The sequence below is a fragment of the Protopterus annectens genome, chromosome 2.part0 (genome assembly GCF_019279795.1).
Source record: "Protopterus annectens isolate FY-2018-M chromosome 2.part0, PAN1.0, whole genome shotgun sequence".
Classification (NCBI taxonomy): Eukaryota; Metazoa; Chordata; order Ceratodontiformes; family Protopteridae; genus Protopterus; species Protopterus annectens.
Window position 1 is genome coordinate 835,488,902 of NC_056728.1, and position 27,620 is coordinate 835,516,521.

Here is a 27,620-nt window from a genome sequence, read left to right on the forward strand (position 1 = left end):
AACAGACAATTTTTTAATTCTTTCTTTCAATGGCTAGTAGATGTTTTCTGAAAATATTGAAGGTGGTTTCTACATCTGGGAGAAGAATAAGTATAAGACAAAAACAGACAGCACATAGTGGAAGTAGAAGTACAGACTATACCATGTGTCTCAGTATCGATAACCTTTATTATAGGTTAATTCAAGCCTGTAGGTGTGGCTGTCAGTCTGGGTGAATTGATCCTGTTAGTAGGGTTACACTTCATGACTTGGAGATGTACATAGATTTGTATGTTTTTATTAAGTTAATATGATATTTGCTTGGAAGTGTTTGCATAGGTATTTTTATATCCCAAGGATAATTTTTGTGAGGTAGATTGCTAATATTGGAGGTGTGATGAGGAAGAAAGTGGTAATTGGGAACATATTTCTGGAAGTATAATGAGCTGGTGGACTTTAAAAATTCCCTGCAAACTACTCTAACAAAAATACTGGGCGAGCAAATTGGTGTGACTAAGGAAATGATTTACTTGAGCTGTGATAAAGAATGAGAATTGCCTAGAACTGGTAAGGCCTTGCTGTGTTTAATTCTGGTGGCTGCCAAAAAGCAATTACTAAGAAAATGGAAATCAAAGTCTAAACCAACTGTACAAGAAGAAGTGAATATAGAGAAGTTGTAGATAGCATATAGTAACACAGATAAAACAATTAGAAGTGGGATCTTTAGAAAAGGGTAGGAGCAAATTACATGTAAAATAGGAATTGTTGGAACACTACATGCAAAATAATGTTTTTGAGTAGGAATGAGGTTTAAGGGAAGGCAGGAATTGAATGAGTTTGTAATTTTTGATTCTCAATGGCCAGAAAGATTATAAGCGATGTATATGTATGCAACTGAAAATATGTCAATATGGTTTGTTTTCAAGTGATAATGTAATAAAGATGCTTCTTGTTTTAAAAAAAAAAAAGCAAAAAAAAAAAACAGTTCCTAAGGTAAAGGCAGTATCTCAGTATACATCCTGGATACATAGGAACATGCACTTACAGGAGGAAAGTACTCTGGGTCACCTTGGTGATGTGGATATTTCATCCCCTCAAGGGAGTGGAGTGGAGTAGGGTGGATTTAGATAATAAAAAATGTTCTCATTGCTGGCATGTCACAAGCAAATCTGCTGGCTGTCTGTATAAAGACCCCTCCAATTGGATCTTGCCTTAGTACTATACTCAAGCAATTCCCTAGTGCAGGAGAACACTCATGATCAGAATTTCACCAGGGAGGCTTGATTGTCAGCAGACCTGGATGCACAAGGAACCTACAGAAAACATATGGATATAAATAGATGTAACAACAGAGTAATCTGCATCTAAGGACAGTTTCTACAGAGCCTTACATTGGATTCAGCACAGACACTCTGTTGTAAGTATACAATACCTTGTGTCCATCAATCAGTCATGAATCCTCTTGGCTCATGGAAACTTTGGACTCCTGTGGGTTAGAGAACATTGACAAAGCTGTCTCTCTCATTTTCCCACATCATACTGCATGTGTCCCCCCTGGAAATGACAAACCTGTCAATACTGCCTGAAGTCCCTCTAGGAATACCTTAAATCACCCATCAGTGCAGCTCAATGGGCTTAGCCAGTGCTGTTTCTCTCATGATACAGACTAATGAACAGGATCCTTGCACAGTGTCTCAGAAACATTGTGATGGCTGAAATGATGTCAGATGCCATAAGTAGCCACCTTCCAACATATCTGGCATGCTGTCATATAAGAATCAGTTAAAAGCAATTTCAATACCTTTTCTGAGATATGAAAAACTTCCGTTTACAGATACTTAGCTTTGGCAAAAATGGTCTTCCCTTTTCAGGTTTCCCTTGGATGAAGCAGTGACCTAATTCAGTACCAATTTTTTTAGCATCTTAAATAAACCTGGCACCTCAGCATAATTAGCAAATCAGGTCCTTCAACCTAGCATCAAAAATATCATGATCAATAGGGACCATCCATGGGATAACTTACCACAAAATAAAACAGGGATCTGTCCATGTCAGACTTAGAGCTGTTTGTACTTAAATGAAGCATACATTAATGTTCAGCAAAAATACCTTTTTATAAGGATCAACAATTCTTGAATGTTAACAGTTAAATGTTCTTCACATTTATTGATACCGCCTTCAAGTAGGATGATCCAAAACACCACTTCCATGTTTTGATGACAAAGTTATTGCTAGACAGGTTGTTAACAACTTTGGTACTTACGTATTATCACAACCAGATTTTCTCGGTTGCGAAAAGTGCATACCTGCACAGATACGACTGCATATGATAGTTGAAACTGTCATTCTAAGTTGTTAGTGCTGCCAAAAAAGTTTAAATTACTTTTACAAACATGAACAATTTCAGAAATCCTTTTCCTGTTTTGCGTGCCTTACAGACGCACACCTGACTTACCATGGCTGCTGTCGCCCTGAATTGCATTCCTTGGTTTCTTAGCATGCGGACTTAAAATAACAGAAATGCTGACAGTAAAGTGCAGACAGAAAGCCGAGCAGTATGTTATTTTCCTTTTTTTTTTGAAATGCATCTTCAAATATTCCAAAACCTGGGTCAACTGACAGTAAACTAATTAAACAACAAAGAAACATGCAGCAGGTGGGCTTCAAATAACAGAATGCTGGCAGTATTGTACAACACAGGCTTTGGATTATTTGAAGATGCGTTTAAAAAAAAACTAAAAAAACAGAAGTACCCAAAGAGTGTTGTGCTACAAGGACCCACATTAGACAACATTTGTACAACTACACTGACCATATTTCATAATCGTTAAGCAACTGGTATTGCCGTTAACAATCTGGTTGTGATAATACGCAAGTACCACAACTTTTTAGCTTGTTAACAACTTTTATCTTTCAATCCAAAGCTAGCGTCAAAAATTGGTAGCATTTACAGTAGTATTCCACAACATTTTAGACATGTACCATTTAGTTTTCTTGCCATGCCTGTAAGTTTACAAATTCTTTTAAAAAGTTAAAAAGTTGGTTCTGCAGCTGCTGGCAATCTGCTGCCAAAATTCCATTAGATTTTTGCTAGTTTGTTGCTAGTTCTGTTTCCTACCCACCAGAAAAACTTAACAACAGAGCCATGAAATATACTCCAAACATCTGGTAAAAAATACACTCACTGTGCCCCTATACAATGGAGGAGACTTAGTCATATTTAATAGTTGCCCTACTCTCCTCACTTTCAAAAGTATTAAAGAAATAAATGCACAAGCAGCTCTTTCAGTACATTACTAACACCAGTATTATTTTCTCAGGTTTCTCAGGTGAGTCACTGATGACTAGTTGCAATTTAATCTCCATGTAAAAATCTTTAGGAATAAAACTAGTGAAAAACTTTGCATGGTATATAAAGCCACAAAGTTCCACATTAATAGTGCTAGACTGGCTATAGCAAACTAAGGATTTCTGGCATCCATCTTGTACTAAACTCATTTACAAACTGTTATGTCTATTTCCCTGTAGGATAAACTAGAATTGCTGTAATTGTAGCATTACCTAATTCATGAATTATTTCAAATTTAACCATCTTCTGTTGACCGTATTTGTAAATTTTTTTTGGTATTTTCCCTTCTAAGTCCCAGTTATTGTTTTTCACTTTCACTCCCATGCACTTAGACATCTTTATGCGATATGTGTATTTTTCTGATTAGAGGATGTATGCTCAGTGATATACCTTGTCAAGCCACAATACTTAATTTTTAGTTGATAAGTTTTGCATTAGCAATCCCATGATATTGTCTTACTGCCATCGCATTTGTTGGCTGCAATGTACATTGTAGCTCTTTTTGACACTTTGTGATGTGCATTTTCTGACGTGTTGTTTGTTAACCTTGGAAATTCATATTTTAGTTATCACTGCATATTACATTATCTTTTCATGTATTATTTGCTTTGCAAGTTTTATCTGTTACTTCTGAAGATTTCAGAAAGATTATACTGAAGTGGAACTTCTCTTGTAGGAATTCTCTGTTAACAAGTGTTTAAAACAAACAAACAAAAAACATCAGACAAACAAACACAACAGAGCTGATGCTGATGTAGTTAATATTTACTATCTTACTGATGCTAGCTATATAACTGAGAAGGATGGAGTCCTGACTACAGCCTCAATGACACTGGACATCTTGTGAGTCAGAGAGCAGGAGAAAGTGGGCATATACATAGTGTTACTCATCTAATATTGTGTCAACTATCATGAGGGAAGGAAGGTAGTTCAGACTGTAGAAGACAGAGCTGAGGACAGGACTGCTATTTAGCTCTTGTGCTTAAGATGAACATACACATTGATGGGGCATGTGCATGTGTACACATATACACGCACACACACACACACACACACACACACACACACACACACACACACACACACACACACACACACACACACACACACACAAACACATAAATGCACATACATCAGCTTTAGTGATCACCCATTAAATACAATAAGGAGGTATTTAGGAGCATACAACTTCTAAAATCCTCTGTCCACTCCTGTGGCACAGAGGGATAAAGTGCTAACTGCACCCCAGACAAACTACACTCAGTTAGTGGAATGGGAGCTGAAGTGAGTGGGGGGATGGGAGTGAGTGGCACACGGAAGGGGGAAGGTGGCTTGGTGCCACTTGGATAATACCCAGTAGGAGTTGTGAGTGGTGCAGCCTCCTCCTCCTCCAGAGACTGGCAGCAAAAGTTTCCACATCCCTTAAAAGTTTCTGAGGGGGCATTAGGAACTCATGGGGGTGGGGGGCTCTGAAAATTATATTTGCCTGGATGATGGATTTGTGTTCAGCTCACACTCATGGAAAAACAAAGGCAGCAGAGATGGCTCAAGCCTCCATGAGTAGTAAATGGGATAGATGAGTCACAGAAAGGGGGGTGATGGTCGGCAAGCAGAATGGTTTAAAAAAATCTCAAAAAAACACACCAAACGACTGTCATGATCCCAGAGCTTCACCTTCTTGTGTGTCCTACGACACTGGCAAAAGGAGGAAATAAAAATCCCAATACATGATGACACTTTGATGGTTAGGGTATACATTGCAAAAAAATACATACAAAAATATTTTTGCCAGGTAACAAAGTCAAATCATGTATTATTCTGTCTTGTTCCTATCCCATGATCTCTAAAATTAAGAGGCTGCACTTCAATACATTTATTCTAGAGCTCAAAAATACTAGAGAATGACTTTGAATGCTGAAATATTGTGTAAAGTATTATTTTTTATTTACAGTCATCACATAGACCCCACTTGTTCTCACATTTTTTCTGCCATTGACATATATAATTTACTGAAGTCAGTTCAGCATATGTAAATGCCTGCCACAAACTCCTGCACATAACCAAAAGATTGTTTAAAACTGAGAATTTTCTAGCATTAAGTAAGCAACATCTCCATAGTATATGGGATGGTTAAACATGGCAAGATACACAGTGAAAACAGTGTGGAACTTACAACACACTTATTATACATTAACAAGTATATAACTATAAATTTTCAGCTGGTTTCTTTAAAAATGGCACAATACTAAACATTTCATTCAACCCGGGTCCCATTGTGGCATTAGATCTAATTTGCCATGTTATTTCCTTCATCTCCAATTTATTTTTCCAGTTGCCCCCCCCCGGTCTTTATCTAAATCTCACAAATTCCAAACAGAAAACCAGAACAATGGGGACTAGCTTTTAAGTGTCGACTAAGGGCATTATTGTCATCCCCTTTTCTTATCGCATACAAGTGTTTATAGATACTTCTATGAAAAACCCTCTCTGTCTTCCCTATATAGAAAAATTTACAAACCTGACACGAGGCTAAAAAAATCACTCCACTGGTGTTGCAGGTACCTGGTTTTAAATAAATTGTATATCCTGTATTTCCTAACTCCACTGTTGGAGCTGTTAAAATAAATTTGCAGTATTCACAACTACCACATTTCCCCGTTCCTTTGTTCTTAGTTTTGAAAATCACTGGGTGTTTCAGCAGAAATTTCATGCTAAAATATGTTTTATAAACAAAATGTGGTTCGTTTCCCAGAACTTCCAAAAGACCTTCTTTGTATTTAAACACAACCCAATTCTTTTTCATAATTTCCTTTATCCTTCCTGAAGTTTGTCCTTATGTCAATACCATAGACCTTTTAAATTGGTCCATACCATCCCTCCTTGGAACACCCCCCAACAACATATCAATCCCGAGTAATGATGTGTATCTAGATCCCCAGAAATCCATAACCTGGATACAAAGTTCATGAACCAACTTGGTAGGGTACTCTCTGTCCAGAAAAAAGGTGACCAAGGTCCCCATTTCCCTCTCTAGTAACTCTTTTTCAGAACACATTCTAGCCATCCTCACCATCTGACCTTTGACAATGTTCTTTTTTACATACAAAGGATGACAGCTGTGGAACTCTAAATAATCATTCGAAAAAGTTGGTTTTCTATAGATTTTGGATGTAAATTTCCCTTTGGTAGTGTCCTTAGTTAAAGTCACATCCAAACAGTTGATAGACATCACTTCAAATACACTAGTGAATTTAAAATAATCACATACATTGTTCAAATAAGAAGTGAATTCCTCGTGTTTACCTCTGGTTTTCCACATAATAAAAACATCATCTAAAAATCTAAGGTATAGAGTCCAATGGTTTACATGTGTACTAGATAACATGTGTTCCTTTTCCCACATATACATGACTAAATTTGCAAATGGGGGGTGCAACTACTCCCCATTGCCACCCCCTTGATTTGTCTATAAAATTCCCCTTCAAATGTGAGGTAGTTGTTCATGAGAATAATTTCCATTACTAACATAATGAAATTAGTCATGTTGTTGTTTAGGACAGTCAATTCCATCAGGGCTAAAAATAAATAATTTAACCCTTCACAGTGAGGTATAGAGGAAAATAAGTCTACCACATCTACCATGTAAAAACACACTCCTTCACCATACAAATATTGTTTTATCCTAGGGAAAAAGTCCCAAGAATCTAAAATTGTATGTTCTATAGGTCTCAGTGTTGACCTAACCATTCTGTCCACGAACACCCCCAGAGGGTATGTGGTACTATTTTGAGAAGTGATAATTAACTGGTATGGGGGGGGTCCATAATATTTTTATGGGTTTTAGGTATCCCGAACAAAGTTGGTACTGTGGGGTGGTCATTCCTCAAAAATTCAAATGTTGTTTCATTAATAACACCTTGCAACAAGGAATCTTCAAATAACATTTGGATCTTCCTATGAGCTATATTTGTCTCATTTCTAGACACCATTTCATATTCGTCTTCATCCTGTAACATTAAACAGATATTGTTAACATAATCTGTCTTTTCCACAATGACCATACCCCCTCCCTTGTCCAGTTTCATAAACCTCAAATTAGAATTCCCCCTAAACTGGTTCAATAAAACACTTTCCTCTTTAGTCAAGTTGTACTGTCTTACATTGTTCTTTTGTATTGTTTCATATATCTCTTGGGAACATAGTTGATCATATATAGCTATAGTAGGGTGCATAGGTGGGTTAAAACAACTTTTCTTTTTAACCCCCCCCCGTCCCTACTTTCATAAATGTTGTCCTTGAACAAATATTGTAAGCTAAGTTTTCTGGTATATAGTTTGAGTTCTGTGATTGTCTTAACCACATCTGGTTTCCTACTAGGTACAAAGTTCATTCCTTTTTTCAAATAAGGCAAAAACAGTTTTATCCACCTCAATGTTAGCATAATTGAAAATATTAAATCCCTGATAGTTCAACAATATACCATCAAAGGAAGAAATAATTTAGTTAGAGGCTACCAGGAGATGTTGTTCCACCACTGACGAAAATTGTTCGAACGTGTCTTCGCCCTTGCTCCACCCTTTGGGTCTATAAAAACCCCATTATTACGAAAATTAGTATTTTTATTTTGTAGCCTCTGTAATCTCCTTAAAGCCGGGTACTCTTCCTCGTACTCAGGGTATGGGTCATATTCCCTCAAACCATTATTACTAGAACTTGCCTTGTCTACCCCTTCTGTGTTCATTATATCTTTTTTAACTAAGTAGGCTATAGGCAAAGGATAAGCTAGTTTATTTTTATATCCTACCTCATCCCTTTTTAACTTCTTCTGCTTTCTCTTTTTATTCCTTTCAGCTGGCTGTTCAACTTTAGTAAACATTTCATCGTACTTGTTCCCATACATTTGAAACTGTACATCCTGTATAACATTTTCATTTAACACATTTATTTCTGACATTAATTCCTTGGTTTTATTATTATTAACTTTAATTATAAACTCCATCAACTCATAACCATGTCTATCGAACATTTGTAATAGTTCATTACATTCAGGCTGCCCTTCTAAAATTCCGTTAGGAAAACAAAAAATTCTCAGTCCTTTAGGTACTCTACAGTTTTTAATGCTCTCATTCAGATAGGCATTATCACATTGAAGTTTCCGCACCTTCACTAGCTTTGACTCCATTTCGTAAAGTTTCTTATCTAAATTAAAGTCAGTACCTTTTTTATTTCTTGAAAAGGACACCTCGTTGTTAGCCATTCCCTTAAATGGACATTCGTCGGCCCTGGCAAAATAGAACTAGATCTCTGACCACACAGAATCGAATCCTGTGATCTAGCAGCTATTACTGCTCTTGGTGGTTCCCCACATGAGCGTGATGATGTAAGTCGAATTTCGTCATTACTACTCGCTCCAACTGTCGGCTGCTCACTGGCCCCTTGTTTTTGTAGTTGTTCTACTGTTTGTTGCAGTAGAGTCACTTTGTTGGTTAAAATCATAACCAACTGCAGTATGTTTGTATTGTTAGAAGACACACCTTCATTTAAAATTACACCAGCGTTCACCTCCTCCTCTTCAAAAAATAAGGAAATACCTGGATCGCTCATGTTGAGAATTTAGTTTTATGAGTTTTATGGTGTATTTATGTATTTGAATTCATGTAGATTGTAAATTGATTGGTGGGAGTGGGTATTTAAATAGAGGAATTCAGCATTTTAAACTGTTCTGAGGAAATTGTGCTTGACATGATGAAAGTGCTTAACATTTTGTTGTGATGAATACCGAATAAATCAGTGTTCTTATATACTACTGGATTGTGGACTGTGTTACATTGCTCTAACTCGGCAAGTGTCCTGGCTCCAACAAAAATTAGCAACACCATTGGGTACTCTTTTCAATTATAGTCTAAGCACCAGCTTCTTTCCAGCTGAATGGAAAATGGCCACTGTTATCCCCTTGCACAAGGGTGGTGCTTCCACTGACTCCGGTAATTATAGACCTATTAGCCTGACTAGCCTTATCTGCAAGACCATGGCGTGAATCATCATGGATCTTATCAGCAAAGATATAAGTGATATACGTAATTTCCAAACACTTGATCCTACTCAGTTTGGATTTGTCAAAGGGAGATCATACCTGTTAAACCTGGTGGACTTCTTCAAGACAGTCACCAGAGTCCTGGATGAGGGGAAAACTGTGCATACAGCCTACCTGGACTTGGCCAAGGCATTTGACGCTATTCCCCACTCAGGAATTATTGACAAACTCACCCAGCTAGGTATCAACCCTTATATCATTAGGTGGGTCACTAACCAGCTTACCGATAGAACCCATACAGTCAAAATAGGGGAATCCACCTCCAACAGCAGACCCGTAACATAGCTAGTTGTGTTCCACAGGGGGCCAGTCCTGAGACCTCAACTATTATAAATCTCTTTCTTTGAAGCACAAGCAAAAACTAAAGGTCTGTGGCTGACAAAGTTTGCTGATGACTGCAAACTGGGAGCGGTTATAGAATCTCCAAATGATGTCAACATCCTGCATGAGGGTCTTACGCAAACAAATGACTGGTACCAAAGTCATGGCCTTAAACTCAATGCAAAAAATGTATTATCATCCCTTTTAGAAAGGGTGATGTTCCTGCTAACTACCATATCAGTAGAATCACCATAAGCATACACTCGGTGATGAGAGACCTGGGCACACAGGTTGACAGCAACCTTGCCTTTGATCACCATGTCTCCACAGTGGTAAGATGGGCATTCTATATTGCTTATCTCATAAGTAAGGGCATTACCTCCAGAACAAAAGAAGTTATAACCTCACTGTACTCTTCCCTCATCAGGCCAATTATTGAGTACAACACCCCTTTTGGTATGTACCTTTCCAGGCACCTGCAGCAACTGGAGAGACCACAAAAGTTCCTCACAAGCAGAATTCAAGGTATTCAGCATCTGTTCTATGTGGATCAGCTGAAATCACAGTCACTTTACTCTGTTTCATTCAGACCATTCAGAGGTGATCTCTGCCTTGCGTATATGGCAATCTCTGACTCTGCTTTATTGGAAATGCTGCATATCTGTAAGTCCAATGGCTCCTGGGTTACTAGCTCTAAAGATCTTAACCTGGCATGTGACACTAATAGAACTTGTTGGAGGGACACGTTTGTCTCCCAGATGTTACCGCACCTGTGGAACAGACTCCCAATTAATGTCAAGCAGAGCACCTCTTTGACCATCTTCAAGTGCTGTCCAGATGATTGGATTGATCACTATAAATTCACCCAGGGGGTTCCACCTGTGTCTCTCTTGGACAGGGACAATAGGCGCTGATCAGATCATGGAAAGAAGGGCAGAACTTGGCTAGGCTTGTAAGGGCCCTTGGGCCATTAGCCTAGTAACTTCCTATGATCCTAAAATTCAAATGTCTGTCATTATTTAATATTATTTAGTGACTTCAGTCCTCAATGATTTGTCTTTAAACCACACATTTTATGAGGGACAGATCAAAAATAAGAGGCATTGTGACAATCTGGACAGTTGAGAGGTTATGAGTGGGTTTATTTCCTGATGGCATTTTGTGCATACTATAGATGTTATTTATTTATTTATATATATTTGTGTACAGGGGTATTTGTTTATTTGCATTTGTGTACAGGGATAGTGCACTGATCAGGAAAGACCATTTGCAGGTACACTATGGGTAAAAGAGTTCACAATTAATAAACAGCAGAGAAAACAGATGTAAAGCAGAGGTAGTTTACAGTCATAAGATAAATACATACAATATAATATAAATATATACATAATAAAGTCAATCAATAAAAACAATAAAATGGCATTAGGTGTTTATAATGCAAAATCAATTGATAAAAAACAATGATATGGCATTAGGTGTACAAATGGTAAAGCGTAAATAATACATATAAATGCTAATTTAATATGTTATGCAAGTAAATAAATAGTCTGTAATGATCTGAGCATTATTTAGAACTTGTAGTGCTAAATAAGTAAGAGGTAGGGAGTGAGTAAGTAATTGAAGATATTAGTTAACAGATTCTAAGATGGAGGAGAGAAGTGTATGCATAAGAATAGAGGAGTGAGGAGTTTAGGGTGTTGGTGCTGACTGAATGTAAGGTTTGGTTGAGAATGAGAGAGAGTTAGGTGATGCCTCCTATTTGGGAACAGAATCTCTTGGCTTGTAGGTGAAGGTAGTTAAGATCTTTTCAGAATGTAGTTAAGACTGGAGTTTTCCATCTGATGAGGTGGAAGGGATTGTTGAGGGTGTTGGGGGGACAGGTATTAAGAAAATATGAATGGTAGACTCAAGGGATGATCTTGGAGTACAGAGAAAGCTAGTGCAATTTGTAATACGTCGTGCAAGCTATATGAGGATGTTTTATTCCATGGTGTTTTGCTGGTCATGGAGAGAAGGGTTTTAGTTATAGCAATTTAAACAGCTGAGTTCCAAGTAATAGATTGACTTTTAGTTTAATAGACATTTTGTTTTTTCAGGCTTAAGGCAATGGTATTCTAGGGGGGGCAAAACAAACACACACACACAAACAAATCATTCCTTTCTGTTAGGAGAAAAAAAGGAAACAAAAACAATTGTTTGTACATTTAAATCAATGCTATAAATAAAAAGAAAAGAAAAATACTGAAAATGTGCACACTCATATAGACAAGCAGCAAGCAGTGAAGAGAGAAACAGAGCAACCCTGTAAAGGTGACACTGTTTCAAAAGGGTCAAGACAGACAAATGGTGCTTCTCTGTAAACATGCTCTGAAAATTCCAGGCTAGTACTAATAAAATGTAATAATAAAATATTGAAATGTTGGTGATCAAGAAGAGGAGAAGGAGTGTGAGGGCAATACCAAGGATCAAATGGTGAAAACTGAAAAAGGGTAATTGTGAAGTGGAGTTCAGGGAAGAGTTAAGACAGGCACTGGGTGGCAGTGAAGAGTTACCGAATAGCTGGGTAACTACAGCAGAGATAGTAAGGTAGATGGCTAAAACGGTGCTTGGTGTGACATCTGGAAAGAGGAAGGAGGACAAGGAGACCTGGAGGTGGAATGAAGAAGTACAGGAGAGTATACAGAGAAAGAGGTTGGCGAAGAAGAAGTGGGATTGTCAGAGAGATGATGAAAGTAGACAAGAGTATAAGGAGATGAGGTGCATGACAAAGAGAGAGAGGTGGCGAAGGCTAAGGATGGGGTGTATGAAGAGTTGTATGAAAGGTTGGACACTAAGGAGGGAGAAAAGGACCTATATCAATTGGCTAGACAGAGGGACTGAGCTAGTAAAGATGTGCAGTAGGTAAGGGTGATAAAGGATAATGAGGGAAACGTACTCACAAGCGAGGAGAGTGTGTTGAGCAGATGGAAAGAGTACTTTGAGAGGCTTATGAATGAAGAGAATGAGAGGGAGAGAAGGTTGGATGATGTGCGGATAGTGAATCATGAAGTGCAGTGGATTAGCAAGGAGGAAGTAAGGATAGCTATGAAGAGGATGAAGAATGGAAAGGCTGTTGGTCCAGATGACATACCTGTGGAAGCATGGAGGTGTTTAGGTGAAATGGCAGTGGAGTTTTTAACTAGATTGAAATATTGGAAAGAGAGAGGATGCCTGAGGAATGGAGAAAAAGTGTTTTGGTACCAATTTTTAAGAATAAGGGTGATGTGCAGAGCTGTAGTCATTACAGAGGGATTAAATTGATCAGTCACAGCATGAAGTTATGGGAAAGAGTAGTGGAAGCTAGGTTAAGAAGGGAGGTGATGATTAGTGATCAGCAGTATGGTTTCATGCCAGGAAAGAGCACTACAGATGTGATGTTTGCTCTGAGAGTGTTGATGGATAAGTACAGAGAAGGTCAGAAGGAGTTGCATTGTGTCTTTGTGGACTTAGAGAAAGCATATGACAGGATGCCTAGAGAGGAGTTGTGTCATTGTATGATGAAGTCGGGAGTGTCAGAGAAGTATGTAAGAGTGGTTCAGGATATGTACGAGGGTAGTGTGACAGCAGTGAGGTCTGCGGTGGGAGTGACAGATGCGTTTAAGGTGGAGGTGGGATTACATCAAGGATCTGAGCCCTTTCTTATTTACAATGGTGATGGACAGGTTGAAAGACGAGATCAGACAGGAGTCCCCGTGGACTATGATGTTTGCAGATGACATTGTGATCTGTAGTGCAGTGAGAGTAGGGAACAGGTGGAGGAGACCCTGGAAAAGTGGGGATATGCTCTAGAGAGCAGAGGAATGAAGGTCAGCAGGACTAAGACAGAATATATGTGTGTGAATGAGAGGGAGGATAGAGGATTGGTGAGGATGCAGGGAGTAGAGGTGGTGAAGGTGGATGAGTTTAAATACTTGGGATCAACAGTTCAGAGTAATGATGAGTGTGGAAGAGAGGTGAAGAAGAGAGTACAAGCAGGATGGAGTGGGTGGAGAAGAGTGTCAGGAGTGATTTGTGACAGACGAGTACAAGTAAGAGTGAAAGGGAAGGTCTACAAGAAGGACTAGCTATGTTATATGGGTTGGAGACAGTGGCATTGACAAAAAGGCAGGAGTCAGAGCTGGACATGGCAGAGTTAAAGATGTTAAGATTTGCACTGGGTGTGACATGGGTGGATAGAATTAGGAATACGTATATTAGAGGGTCAGTCCAGGTTGGAAGGTTTGGAGACAAAGCCAGAGAGGTCAGATTGCATTGGTTTGGACATGTGCTGAGGAAGGATGCAGAGTATATTGGGAAAAAGATGCTAAGGATGAAGCTGCCAGGTAACAGGAAGGTCTAAGATAAGTTTTATGGATGTGGTGAGAGAGGACATGCAGGTGGTTGGTGTGACAGAGCAAGATGCAGAGGACAGGAAGAAATGGAAACAGATGATCCACTGTGGCGACCCTTAATGGGAGCAGCCGAAAGAAGAAGAAGAATAATATATTGAAATGTAATTGTGATGACCCTCTACCTCTGGGACACTAAACAAGGAGCCTCAATCCTCACCACTGGCACCTGTTGGGAACATTCACTGAGAGGATAACAGGCACACACACAGTATTTCCAGATGCAGCACTCTGAATCAAGTATAATCAAGCACAATTTCCCTTAAGAGCACACAGGGAACACAGTTAGACCGGGGATAGTTCCTCTCTCTTTCTCCAGATCCCCAATAAGACTCCCCACTGGCACAGCTATAGAGTTATGTCCATAGCCAGGATTCCAAGCCAAATCCTCCAACACTCTCTCTGTCCAACCAGTGGTTTGTTTCCCTGCCCAGCTACCTGACACGCATGCATACACACACACACACCTGGGACAGGCTGGCACAGGTTTACTAGCTATGCCTCCTCTTGCCCAGGCTATAAGGTAGTTATCACTACCACCAGAACTCCTCACCAGCTACTTTAAGACCCATAACAAAGGCCCATAACAAAGGCCCATAACAAAGGGTGTTCAGTTTTACTGAGTGAAATTAATATTAATACAAATGGTAAATTGACCAACAGCGAGCTTATTAGGAGTGGCACACATAGTGTCACCAAATAAATATGCAAATACTCTCAAAACTTAAATACTTCTACAATTATCAGCCACAATTAAAGGTTTAAATATCTTTAATAATAAATAATAAAAGAACAAGACAATACTAAATATCAGTTCACAGTGACATCAGAGTTTAAAATCACAGGAAATATTTAACATAACATTGCAGGACAGACACAGACAAAAAAATATCTAAACTAAGCTTCAGTATATTCCCGACTGAATTTAAGAGAATTATGCTATTCCATACTTACTTAACAGAGCAAGGCTGATGTTGTGGTGAATAGCCCTTCTTGTTGTCAGTACCAAGACAGAATACAGAATGCTCGGTCTCACTAAGAGACTTCTCAAAATAATATCTAAAATATTACTTCTGGGATAGCTTGCAGAATGACATCACTTCTGGTCATCTGACTTCTAATTCCCATGCAAACCACCATTGCTGGAAGCTGGCAGGATTTAGCACCTACCTTTAAAAATACACACTTAAGGGCTTTTGTTTAGATTTGTGGCAGGTGATAGGTTCATAGGTGTGTACAAGGCTAATGGCCCTGGAGCCTTTACAAGCCTAGCCCATAGGATTACCCTGGCATCATGCCACCCAACCTTAGTTCCTAGTGCCTCTGTTGGGTAGAGCCACTGGCGTGATCCCCAGTGTGAATTTTCTATTTCCCATCCACTCATCAAGATTTCTCTTGAAGAGGGCCAGTGAGGTGCTCTGCCTAAAATGTATGGGAAGTCTATTCCATAGCATGGGCAGTCTCTGGGTTATGAACCTGTCCCTCCAGCATGTTCTGTTGATTGTGGTAATGAGGTTGAGGTCTCTGATAGAAGTCATAAAACAATTGCATACCTCCACTCTTCCACAGTAGTAATTAGTTCACCCTAAAGACAACACAGAAAGCTTTCAAGTACAGACTTTGTGCCTCTGGTTGCACTGATACCTGTGAGATAGCATCTTTATGGCCTAGCCCATAAAGGGTTTTAATTTCAGATATATTTTAAAGTTTGCTGGACTGAGGTTAACCTCCTGTCTGCCAGTTTCCTCTATTAAAACATATACATTTAAACAGTTACAATAGTGCATGTACATTTCTGTTCCCTCAAGTAGGGCACACTGTGGATACATTTCAAACACAAGCAATTTACACATACCTTTCTAACACAAACGTTTGTACAGATCATTTTGATATGCACATACAGTTCTAATACATTTGTAACACAGGCATCTTGTATAAATCAGTTTGATATTCACAAATGACATATAATTATTTACAAAATTCCAGCTAGCTATGCTGGCAGTACCTCCTACCATCACACTTCACCCCCTTCAAAGTCTCAGGCTAGTTTGTCAAGTGCCTCTTCAGAAGTGTTGCTTGAGAGGAATGAGCTTATCTAGGAATACATTACACTATACCCTGTCTTGAGATACAAGCTGCCTTGGCATTGCTGACCCCAGTACAGTGCTGCACTGTCATATCATATACCTGCAACCCTAGGCTTCACCATAGTAACTTGGGATTTTGCTGGTTGGCTCCCTGTAGCTATAGATTCCCCTCAGACTCCTTCTGCCTTCTACTGCAAATACTCAGCACAAGGGCCTCTCTATCATGGTGAGGCTTTATAATGTTAACATGGTACAATGTGTGCCCTTGCCTCCTGCCTAGCAGTTTTACCATATAGTTAACATCACTGACCTTCCTTACCACTTTGAAGGGTCCCTCCCAACCTGCTTGTAATTTATTGTCTCTGACAGGAATGAGAACTGTCATCTGCTGCTCCATAGCATACTCTCTGGCTCAAGCATTCCTGTCATACCAGACCTTTTTCTGCTGTTAGGCTTCTGCCATGTTCTCCTGGGCCAAGCCCATGAGTTCCCTGAGCCTTGTCCAAAGGTTTAGGACATATGCCACAGAAGACTCCTTGTGGGAATCACACTCACCCTCCCACTCATCGCTAATCAAATCTAGAGGTCCCCTCACCCTATGTCCATACAGCAGCTCAAAAGGTGAGAAACCTGTGGATTCCTGGGGCACATCTCTGTAAGTGAACAACAGATGGGGCAAATAATTGTCCCGCTTCCTCTTAAACTGGTCTGAAAATGCTCATATCATGGTGTTAGAGTTTAACCTCTTCACCAGACCATTAGTCTGGGTGTGGTAGGGGGTGGTCTTTAGGTGCTTCACCCCCACAGCATTCCCACAGACAAGCCAGCAGGTCTGACATGAAATTTGCACCTCTGCTAGTCAGTCTTTCTCTTGGGAAACCTACCTTGCTGAAAATCTCCAACAAAACATTTGCCACCTTTTCTGCCTCAATGGAGGACAGGGCCAGTACCTCAGGATAACTGGTAGCATAATCTACTACCATTAGGATATACTTCTTCCCTGTGGAACTTGGGGTACTCAGAGGCCCCACAATATCCATAGCTACCCTCTGAAATGGCTCCTCAATCACAGGCAAAAACAACAAAGGAGCTTTGACCTTGTCACCTGCCTTGCCTACTTTTTGGCACTGCTCACAGGCCCTGCAGTATCCTGTTACATCCCTGGAAATCCCAGCCCAGTAAAAGTTTTGCATAATATGTCTCTTGGTATGCTTTATGTCTGTATGACCTGCAAAGGGAATGTCATGGGCTATAGATAGAAGTGCCAGCCAGTAGGCTCTGGGCACTACCAACTGCTGTATTTTCTCACCCTCTAGCCCTCTCTCAGGGTCCAATTTCTATACAGTAACCCTTTGTTCCAATATATGGAATTCCTTTTTCCTTGAGAATCAGGTGCTTCCCTAACTACCTCCCTCAAGCCTTGTAATGTAGGGTCTGAGAGCCGACTCAACTCCCTATTTGTAATGCTTCCCTGATCCCCTTCCACAGAAGTCTGGTATCCTCTGACAGTGGTGCCTCACTGTCAGCCTGGGTACTACTACTACTGAACTCTGCCCTTGTAGTCACTCTGTCCAAGGGAACATCAGTACCCACAAGCAGCTGTGGCTCCCCTTTGGTCTCATTGTTGCAGGGTAGCTCCCTCCCTGAAGTAGTCACCTCACCAGTCCTGGCTTCAAGTGTGTGGTCTGTCTGGGTACCCCTCCAGGCTACCAGACTAGAGGTCTGCTGTTATCCATGCCTGGTTGTTTTGCTTGATGAGTTTCCTGCGTTTCTGGCAGCCATCTTCTGCTGGTAGCCCCTTGTCTTCACTGTTAGTGAGAGTAACAGGGTTGCCTGACCTTCTGTAGCATGAGTGATTGGTTGAAAAAACAGGCTAGCAGGATTGGGTAGCAATTCAAGCTTCTAGATTCTTCCATCTCTTCTGGTATTTAAACTATGTGTCTGCAGGGGGCTGTGCTTGTCTTTACCAGGATGAGGAGTGGTGATTTATCACTGTGACAAAGCAGAAATTCCCTGAGACTCCAAGAGTAGAATAACTTTTTTCTTGCATTTATTTAATTGAAATGCACTTCTTAATGCTTATAGTTGTGCTATACAGCTTATCTACTACATACTGTTATAAAGGTCTTTTTTACTGTTTTGCTGCATTTTTTATACTGTTTTATACTGTTTTAACTGTATTTTTATTGCTAGATAGTGTTTCATTACCGTAATTGCAGTTTTATTGAATTGCTTAACTGTAAACTGCTTTTTCATGTTGAGAGTTGTATTTTCTGTTAGTCAGTGCTTTAGCTGTGCTTTTCTGTGCATTTATTGTGAGGTTTCTGTGTTCTAGTCAGTTAGCATATTCTGGATAGAGGCATTCTGTTATACAGGCCTGGTTGTTTTGCTTGTTGAGTTTCCTGTGTTTCCGGCAGCCATCTTCTGCTGGTGGTGTTTTGTCTTCGCTGTTAGTGAGAGTAACAGGGTTTCCTGACCTTCTCTAGCATGAGTGATTGGCTGAAAGAGCAGGGGCTAGCAGGATTGGGTAGTAGTTCAAGCTTCTAGATTTTTCCATCTTTTCTGATATTTAAACCCTGTGTTTGCAGGTTGTTGCGCTTGTTTTGCTTGTTGTGCACTGCTGCTGTGCTATTTTAACCCATTGCAAGGTATCTCTGTTGCATTTTTTCCCTTACCAGCACTCCTGTGTAACTGACACCCTCCCTTGCAACTACTGTCATTTCATCTAGCCCTACTCCCACCTATAGGTACTCTACTCTGATAGTGCCCACTCTACCATCCTTTACTGCTCTTCCACATATTCTGACAACCATGGATGGACAATTTCCTGTGGTTTCTCTTACTAGTCTTATTGATATGGGCATTCTGAGACAGTGTAGCAACTGCCTCATGTACACGGACAACTCTCTTCTTCTACCACTTAAGAACACAATATGTGAGAGATGCAATTACATTAAGAACCTAGAATCCTTGCTGTCTCAATCACAAGCCTGTACATCTGACACTGAGAAGGTTGTCTGCACAAACAACACAAACACCACATCTCTAACACCACCCACACCTGTACAACACACTCCTGCATATGTGGAGATTCTCAACAAAAACATACCTAAACAAAAGAGCCCTCTGAGGCACAAGCACACATGTACATCACAACCCACCACACCAAGCACCACACATAGTACACATGCCTGTGTCTCACAGCCTCTAAGGCCCAGCCACAAACCGAACATACTAGTCATGGGAGACTCTATAGTGAGACACACAGATGTTCCTCTCATGAGGCTAGACAAGGGGAGAGTTACAGTAAGTAGCTTGTCAGGTGCTAGAATCTGCCATATCACTCACACACTCAAGTCTCTCAACAACAAGTACTGTTATGACTATGTCATAGTCCATGTTGAATGACTTGAGATGTACCTCTCTGGACTATATGAAGAAAGACATGATTGAGCTCACTGAATATGTGTCCCAGGCAGGTATGTCCCTAGCCTTAAGCAGCATCCTACCATCACCCAGAATGATGCCTCAGTACAAACAGAAAATTATTGACTTTAACAACTGGCTTCATTTCTGGTGTCATTCCAAGGGGATCCAGTACCTGACAGCCTGGGAAACATGATTGACAGACCACAGTGCTTTTCCAGAGATGGTCTTTATCTGTCTTTCCTGGTCTTCAGGCTTCTGGCAAAGCCTCTTGCCTCTCCCCATAGTGCCTTTTTTAGGCAAAGTCGTGAGAACAAAATTACCAATTTGAAAAATTTGTCTAAACGAAAAGGTCATGCTGCTAAACGCTAGGAGTCTTAACATGAAACTGCACTCATTGCAAGCATTCCTCACCCTGGAAGATGCTGACATTTGTGCAATCACTGAAACTTGGTTCAAAGCTGTGGAGAGCACCCCAACTATACCAGGTTACTTGTCCTACCATACTTTTAGACCCCAAACAGAAGGCTACAAAGCCAAAGGAGGTGGAGTTTCAATATTTATCAAAGATATACACACCTACAGGCTGGTCAAACAGTATGACACACAGGAGACACTCCAGGTGCAGTTAACTGCTGACAAAACACCTATTCAAATCATAGCTATCTACAGACCCCCAACCATGACTCCAGAGGCCCACTCCACCTATCTGGACTTACTTGAATCCATCAAGATTCAAACCACTACCCTGTTCTTGGGTGAACTACCCAGCCATGCAGTAGAAGATCTATTCTAGCTCAAACACAAACACTCAGAGATTCCTTGACTTCGTCAGTGCCAATGCATTGGATCAGCTGGTTGACACCCTCACAAGCAATGAAAATATCCTGGATCTGGTACTAACCAACATCAGTAGCTACTGTAGCACCCCTACAGTGTCATCCTTCTTGGTAAGATCCAACCATAAAGCGATCACTTTTGAAGTCATCATCTCCCCTGACCCCCCCCCCTTGCCAGGGTCGAACAAAAACTTTTCCAAAGCTGACTACAACCTTTTGAGAGCAGGTATAAGCAGCTTCATAGCCATCATCCTTTCAGTTGAATCAAGCACTAATGTCCAAGCTTACACCAAAGAACTATTCTTCTTTTGGCTTTCTCCCGGTTAGGGGTCACCACAGCAGATCACCTGTCCGCTCCTGATTGGCAGTGGAGTTTTACGGTGTTGAGTTGCAAGCCCAGCGCCCAACCTTCCACAGAAGGCACACACATGCACACACTCACGCCTAAGGCCAATTTAGAGTGTCCAATCCACCTACAGCATGTCTTTGGAATGTGGGAGGAAACCGAAGCACCCTGAGGAAACCCACGCGACCACAGGGAGGACATGTAGACTCCGCACACAGAAGGCACCCCAGCCGAGGATCAAACCAGAGAACCTCTTGCTGTGAGGTGGCAACTCTAACTGCTGCACCACTATGAGCACCTCTACAGCTGCATGGAGTCAACAATACCTGACAGAACCAAATCATCTTCATCAAGGAAGAGTAGACTGCTGTCCAGGACCAAGAAGGAGCAGGTGCCAAGTTGGAAACAATCTGAAAAAGCAAATAAGGTCACTGGTGAAATCCTCTAATGCTAACTTTGAGTCCAAATTGGCCACAACCACTGAGGACAATCACAAGGCCTTCTTTTCATACATCTGCAGTCTCAAAGGTAACTCCAAACTCTGCTCTGAATTGTTGCTGAAGAATACTACATACACAAACACCATAGATATAACCAACCTGCTGGCAGACAAGTTCAGTGAAAACTTCACCCCCCATCCCTGCCATCAATAAACCAGGACATCCCCAGCACCTGCCCCCATCCCCTCATCTCCAGGGAGCAGGTTATTAATGCCCTCTCAAAGGAAAATAATACAGCCTCCATGGGACCCAACAACATCCCTGGCTGTGTCCTAAATGAACTCAGGCAAGAGCTCTCAGCACCACTATGCACGCTATTCAACTAAAGCCTGTGCACCAGCTTCATCCCAGCAGAATGGAGGATAGCCACTGTCATCCCTCTGCACAAAGGTGGAGTGTCCACTGACTCAGGCAGTTATAGGCCCATCAGCCTAACTAGCCTGATCTGCAAGGGCATGGAATGTATTATCATGGCCCTTATAAACAAGGACATTGGCAACCTACAAATGCTTGATCACACACAGTTTGGTTTTGTCAAAGGGTGATCATGCCTGTTAAACTTGGTCACCTTCCTCAAAGCAGTCACCACAGCCATGGATGAGGGCAAGACAGTGCACACCACGTACCTTGATGTAGCCAAAGCTTTCGACACTATTCCCCACTCGGTGATAATGGATATACATCAACCCATATGTTACCAGATGGGTAGCTAACTGGCTCACTTATAGAACCCACTCAGTCAAAATAGGGGAAGCCACCTCTAGTAGTAGACACATAACAAGCGGCGTACCCCAAGGATCAGTCCTTGGGCCTGTACTGTTTGGGATATACTTTTTTGAGGTGCAAGCCAAAAGCAGTGGTCTATGGCTGACCAAGTTTGCAGATGACTGCAAGCTGGGCATTATCATAAACTCCCCTAGTGATATGAACATCCTCTATGAGGTCCTTAACCAAATGAATGACTGGTGCCAGAAGCATGGCCTCAAACAAAATGCCAAGAAATGCATCATCACCTCATTTGGGGAAAATGGTGTCCCCACTAATCACATTAATAAGAATGCACTAAGCATGCAATTAGTCTTGAGGGACCTGGGCACTCAGGTTGATAGCAACCTGACTTTTGACCACCGTGTTCCCTCCATTGTATGGAAGGCTTTCTACATGGCCCATCTCATAAGTAAGGGTATTTCATCCAGGAACGAGGAGGTCATAACATCCCTGTAGTCCTCCCTTATCAGACCCATTATTGAGTACAATGCCTCCTTCGGCATGTACCTTGCCAAGCACATGCAGCAGTTGGAGACATCACAGAGGTTCCTGACCAGGATAATCCAGGGTCTCAAACACCTATCATATACAGATAGGCTAAAAACCTTGTCCCTCTATTCAGTCTTGTAAAGGCTGCTCAGAAGTAACCTGTGTCTGGCATATGAGACCGTCTCAGACTCAGCCTTGATGGAGTTGCTGCATATCCGTAAGTCAAACTCCACTCACACAACCCGCACGCAAGGTCTCAACCTGGTCTGTGACATTAATAGAATTTGTTGGCGGGATAGATTTGTGTCCTAATGACTCCCCCAGCTGTGGAACTGACTTCCTCTCCATGTCAAGCAGAGTACCTCACTAGCCCTCTTTAAGATGAACCTGGATGATTGGATGGGAAACAGAATATATATCCCTGGAATCCCACCTGTGTCTCTGCTGGACAGGAAAAACAGGTGCTGACTTTGTGGGAACATGGCTGAAATTCTTGGCTAGGCTTATAAGGGCTTCTGGGCCAATTGCCTAGTATCATCCTATGAACCTATGAACCTATGCCTGTCTCCAAGTTTGACTGTGTGTAACCGCACACACACAAGGTACTGCATTATCAAAATCATTCCCTGTCAGGACATATGCAGGGATATCCTCAAACACACCTGCTTGCTTGCTTCCTTTTCCACTATCCCAGTCAAGGTGAACCCTAGCCAAAGGTATTTGGAATGGGGTCCCTCCTAAAGCTCTGACTGGAGTAGACTACTCAAGCAAGTAGTGCTCCTCTTTAACCACTGCAGGCTTCAAAATGGTTAGGTCAGAGACTATGTCTCTCTTAGCAATGTCCTGTTTCCCATCTTTTAAGATAGAATAAAACCTCTTGTGGTAGTTTGGTACCCTTGTTGTCTCCAGACAACTTACTGCTGGCATTTTGTCATTTCCACTTATTGGCTCTCCCACTGTTTGTTCCCCACCTCGCCTCCATAGACATTTATATGCTACATGGCCCCACTGGTTGCATTTAAAACATTTAACCCTTGGTCCTGGATGTGTACCTGAATTAATGGCTTTCACTGTTACTGGCAGACTCTGTTGGAGTGGTTTCCACCATGGGTTCCCTTATACCCATGTGCAGCACTGGGTATCCCTTTCTTGTGCAGTGACACCCTGCTTGCTAGGTATAGGTCTCATTTTTTTCTCAACTCATCTGCAAAGTTGCATTCCCTGTCTACCAACCAGATTCTCATGTCCTCAGGCAACATGCTAAGGGCTTGTTCCCTCACCAAAATGCCTCCCAGTTTTTCAAAAGTGGTGGCCTGAGACCCACTCACCCACCTATGAAAATAAGTGCTTAGTTCAACAATATAATCACATACACTTTCATCTGCCTTAGTTCACAAAACTTTTTCCTATAAGCCTTAGGTGTTAACTTAAAACATTGTAATAAACAGTGCTTTACTTGATCATAATCTAAACAATCAGTATCAGACAATTTAGAAACAACAATTACAGCTTTACCATCGAGTAAGGGGGTGAGGAACTGTATCCAGAGCCCTCTGTCACTGTTATACTGTTTGCTTACTCTTTCAAACATATGAATAAAACTATTAAAATTATCACCTTCTTGGTACTGAGGAAGACATTTACTGACCTTTTTTGCTTCTAGGGTACAGTTACTCCCTTCCCCATTACCTCCATGAGCCTGGTGAAGAGCCAGCATTTCCTTTTCATGTTGCTTGTGCCTCTCATTTTTTTTGGCTTACAGATGTCTCAGTCTGTCCTTTTCTTTGGCCTCCTTCAGATGGATTTTTAAGTCCTCTGAGGAAAAATTGAACTGTCCATTTTCTGAAAGTTGTACATCCCCAAGGCCAGTCTGGTTGTCTTCCTAGTTGCTGGTCTGTGATGTAGCTGTGACTAGGGTGGCAATCATTTCCCCTTTAGTCAGATTGGCATGCACCAGTCCTTTGGCTTGGCACATCTCAGCCAACTGGCTTCTTATCACCTTACCATAATCCTCTGCTGACATCCTTGCTTGCTCTCCATGACTAACTAAGCTAACAAAAAATAAATAAAACTATTGTGATATAAAACTCTGAATGCTCACCATGTGGCTGCTTGAGAGTACAAACACCATCTTTAGTGACCACTGTTTCCAAGCTACAGAAGTTCAATATCCACACCACTGTTCACCAATATGTGATGTGGCGATTCCACCACTGCCAACCAATATGTGATGACCCTCCACCTCTGGGCCAGTAATCAAGGAGCCTCAATCTACACCGCTGGCATTTGTGGGGAATGTTCACTGAGAGGATAACAGGTGCACACACAGTATTTCCAGATGCAGCTCTCACATCAAGTACAAGCAAGCACAATTTCCCTTAAGAGCACACAGGGAACACAATCAGTCCGGGGCTGGTTCCTCTCTCTTTCTCCAGATGCCCAATAAGACTCCCCACTGGCACAGCTATAGAGTTGAGTCCTTAGTCATGGTTCCAAGCCAAGTCCTCCAACACTCTCTCTGTCCAACCAGTGCTTCATATCCTTACCCAAGTAGCTGACACACACACACACTCACACACACATACACACACACACACACACACACACACACACACACACACACACACACACACACACACACACACACACACACACACACTCTCTTTGAGATTTGATTTGCAGACACACACACACACACACACACACACACACACACACACACACACACACACACACACACACGCACACACACACACACACACACACACACACACACACACACACACACACACACACACACACCTGGGAAAGGCTGGCACAGGCTTACTAGCTATGCCCCCCTCTTGCCCAGACTATACAGTAGTTATCACTGCCACCAGAACCCCTCGCCAGCTACTTCAAGGCCCTTAAGAGGGTCTATATTAAATCACCAACTGCTTAACTTGTTGAACGCCTAAACATCGACAAATTCTTTCCCGATGAAATAATTCACTTAACTGGCTGTTCGACATTGTCAGATTTTGACCCTTAGCTATCAACGTTTAGGCATTCGACATACTAAGCAGTCAATGATTTAATATAGACCCCCTTAAGAAATGGTGTCCAATTTTACTCAGAGAAATTAATATTAATACAAGTGGAAGTTTGACCAAGAGTGAGGTTATTAGGAGTGGCCCACACAGTGTCACCAAATAAATATGCAAATACTCCCAAAACTTAAATATCTCTACAAAAATCAGCCACAACAAAAGGTTTAAATATATTTAGTAATAAATAGTAAAAGAACAAGACAATACTAAATATGAATTCACAGTGACATCAGAGTTCAAAATCATAGGAAATATTTAAAATAGCATTGCAGGACAGACTCATACAAAGAAAGAAAAACAATATCTAAACCAAGCTTCACTATATTCCTGACTGAATCTAAGAGAATTATACTATTCCATACTTAGTTAATAGAGCAAGGCAGATGATGTGGTGAATGGTCCTTCTTGTTGTCAGGCCCAAGACAGAGTACAGAATGCTCAGTCTCACTAAGAGACTTCTCAAAATAATATCTAAAATATCTACCTCTGGGATAGCTCGCAGAATGACATAATTTCTGGGCATTTGACTTCTAGTTCCTATGCAAACCCTTATTGCTGAAAACTGGAAGGATTTAGCACCTACCTGTAAAAATACACACACAAGGGCTTTTACTCAGATTTGTGGCAGGTGATGAAAGTCATAAAATAATTGCATACCTCCACTCTTCCAGAGTAGTAATTAGTTCATCCCAAAGACAAGACAGAAATCTTTCTAGTATAGACTTTGTGCTTCTGGTTGCATTGAAACCTGTGAGATAGCATCTTTATGGCCTAGCCCATAAAGGGTTTTAATTTCAGATATATTTTAAAGTTTGCTGGACTGAGGTTAACCTCCTGTTTGCCAGTTTCCTCTGTTAAAACATATGCATTTAAACCAGTTATAATAATGCATATAATAATATAATAATGCATCTCTCCAGTAGGGCACACTGTATGTACTTTTCAAGCATAAGCACTTTATACATACCTTTTTAAAACAAACATCTGTACAGATCAGTTGGATGTATGCATGGCATACAGTTTAACTACATTTGTAAAACAGGCATCCTGTATAAATCAGTTTGATATTCACAAATAACATATAATTATTTACAAAATTCCAGCTAGCTGTGCTGGCAGTACCTCCAATCGTCACAGTAATTATCACAATGAAGTGTATAAGCTTCACAATATACTAAACAATTAGGTACATGAATCTTATTAGAACCCAGGAAAAAACTGATTCACTCACAACTGAACCACTCTGCCTGGGTATCTTTATCTTACAAATAACAATGTACATTACAACATTAAAAAACTAAACTGAATACAATATCTGCATTAAAGAATTAAAGATGTGTATGTTGCAAGTTAAATTAAATTAAATGTAATGTCTGCATTAAAGAATTAAAGAAATGTATTTATTTATTGCTTTTGTTCATAGTACAGGGCCCATTTTCAGCTGAGGGCCAGACAGAAAGGCTGCAGTATTCAAACAATGGTAATAGACAGACTGGTGCTAACATTTCAGAGGCAGTAATATATAATAGTTTTTGCAACATTTTTGAAAAGAGTGAGTACCTTAGTTTAAATTTGATAAAGTATACAGACATATTGCTGCTATTTCTAACAGAAAGTAATATTGCTACAAGAGGTATAGTTAGAGTGAGAAACAGAAGACAAGGATAATTGGGGTGAATGAGTATAACAAAAAGGTTGAAAGAGAATGAGGTTCAGTACAGGCAGGAGGAGATGGAGGGGGTTGAGCAAGGCTGAGGGTGAAGAGAAGTGATATGCTAATCTGATGCACCACATTTGTAGAGCAAGGAGTTGAGTAAGACTTTAGCTGTAGTGTGAATTGCTTTAGCATGCAGTCTTGTCTTATTGTTAGGGTGAAGGAGTTCCAGGTTTTCATATTTGTTGGGAG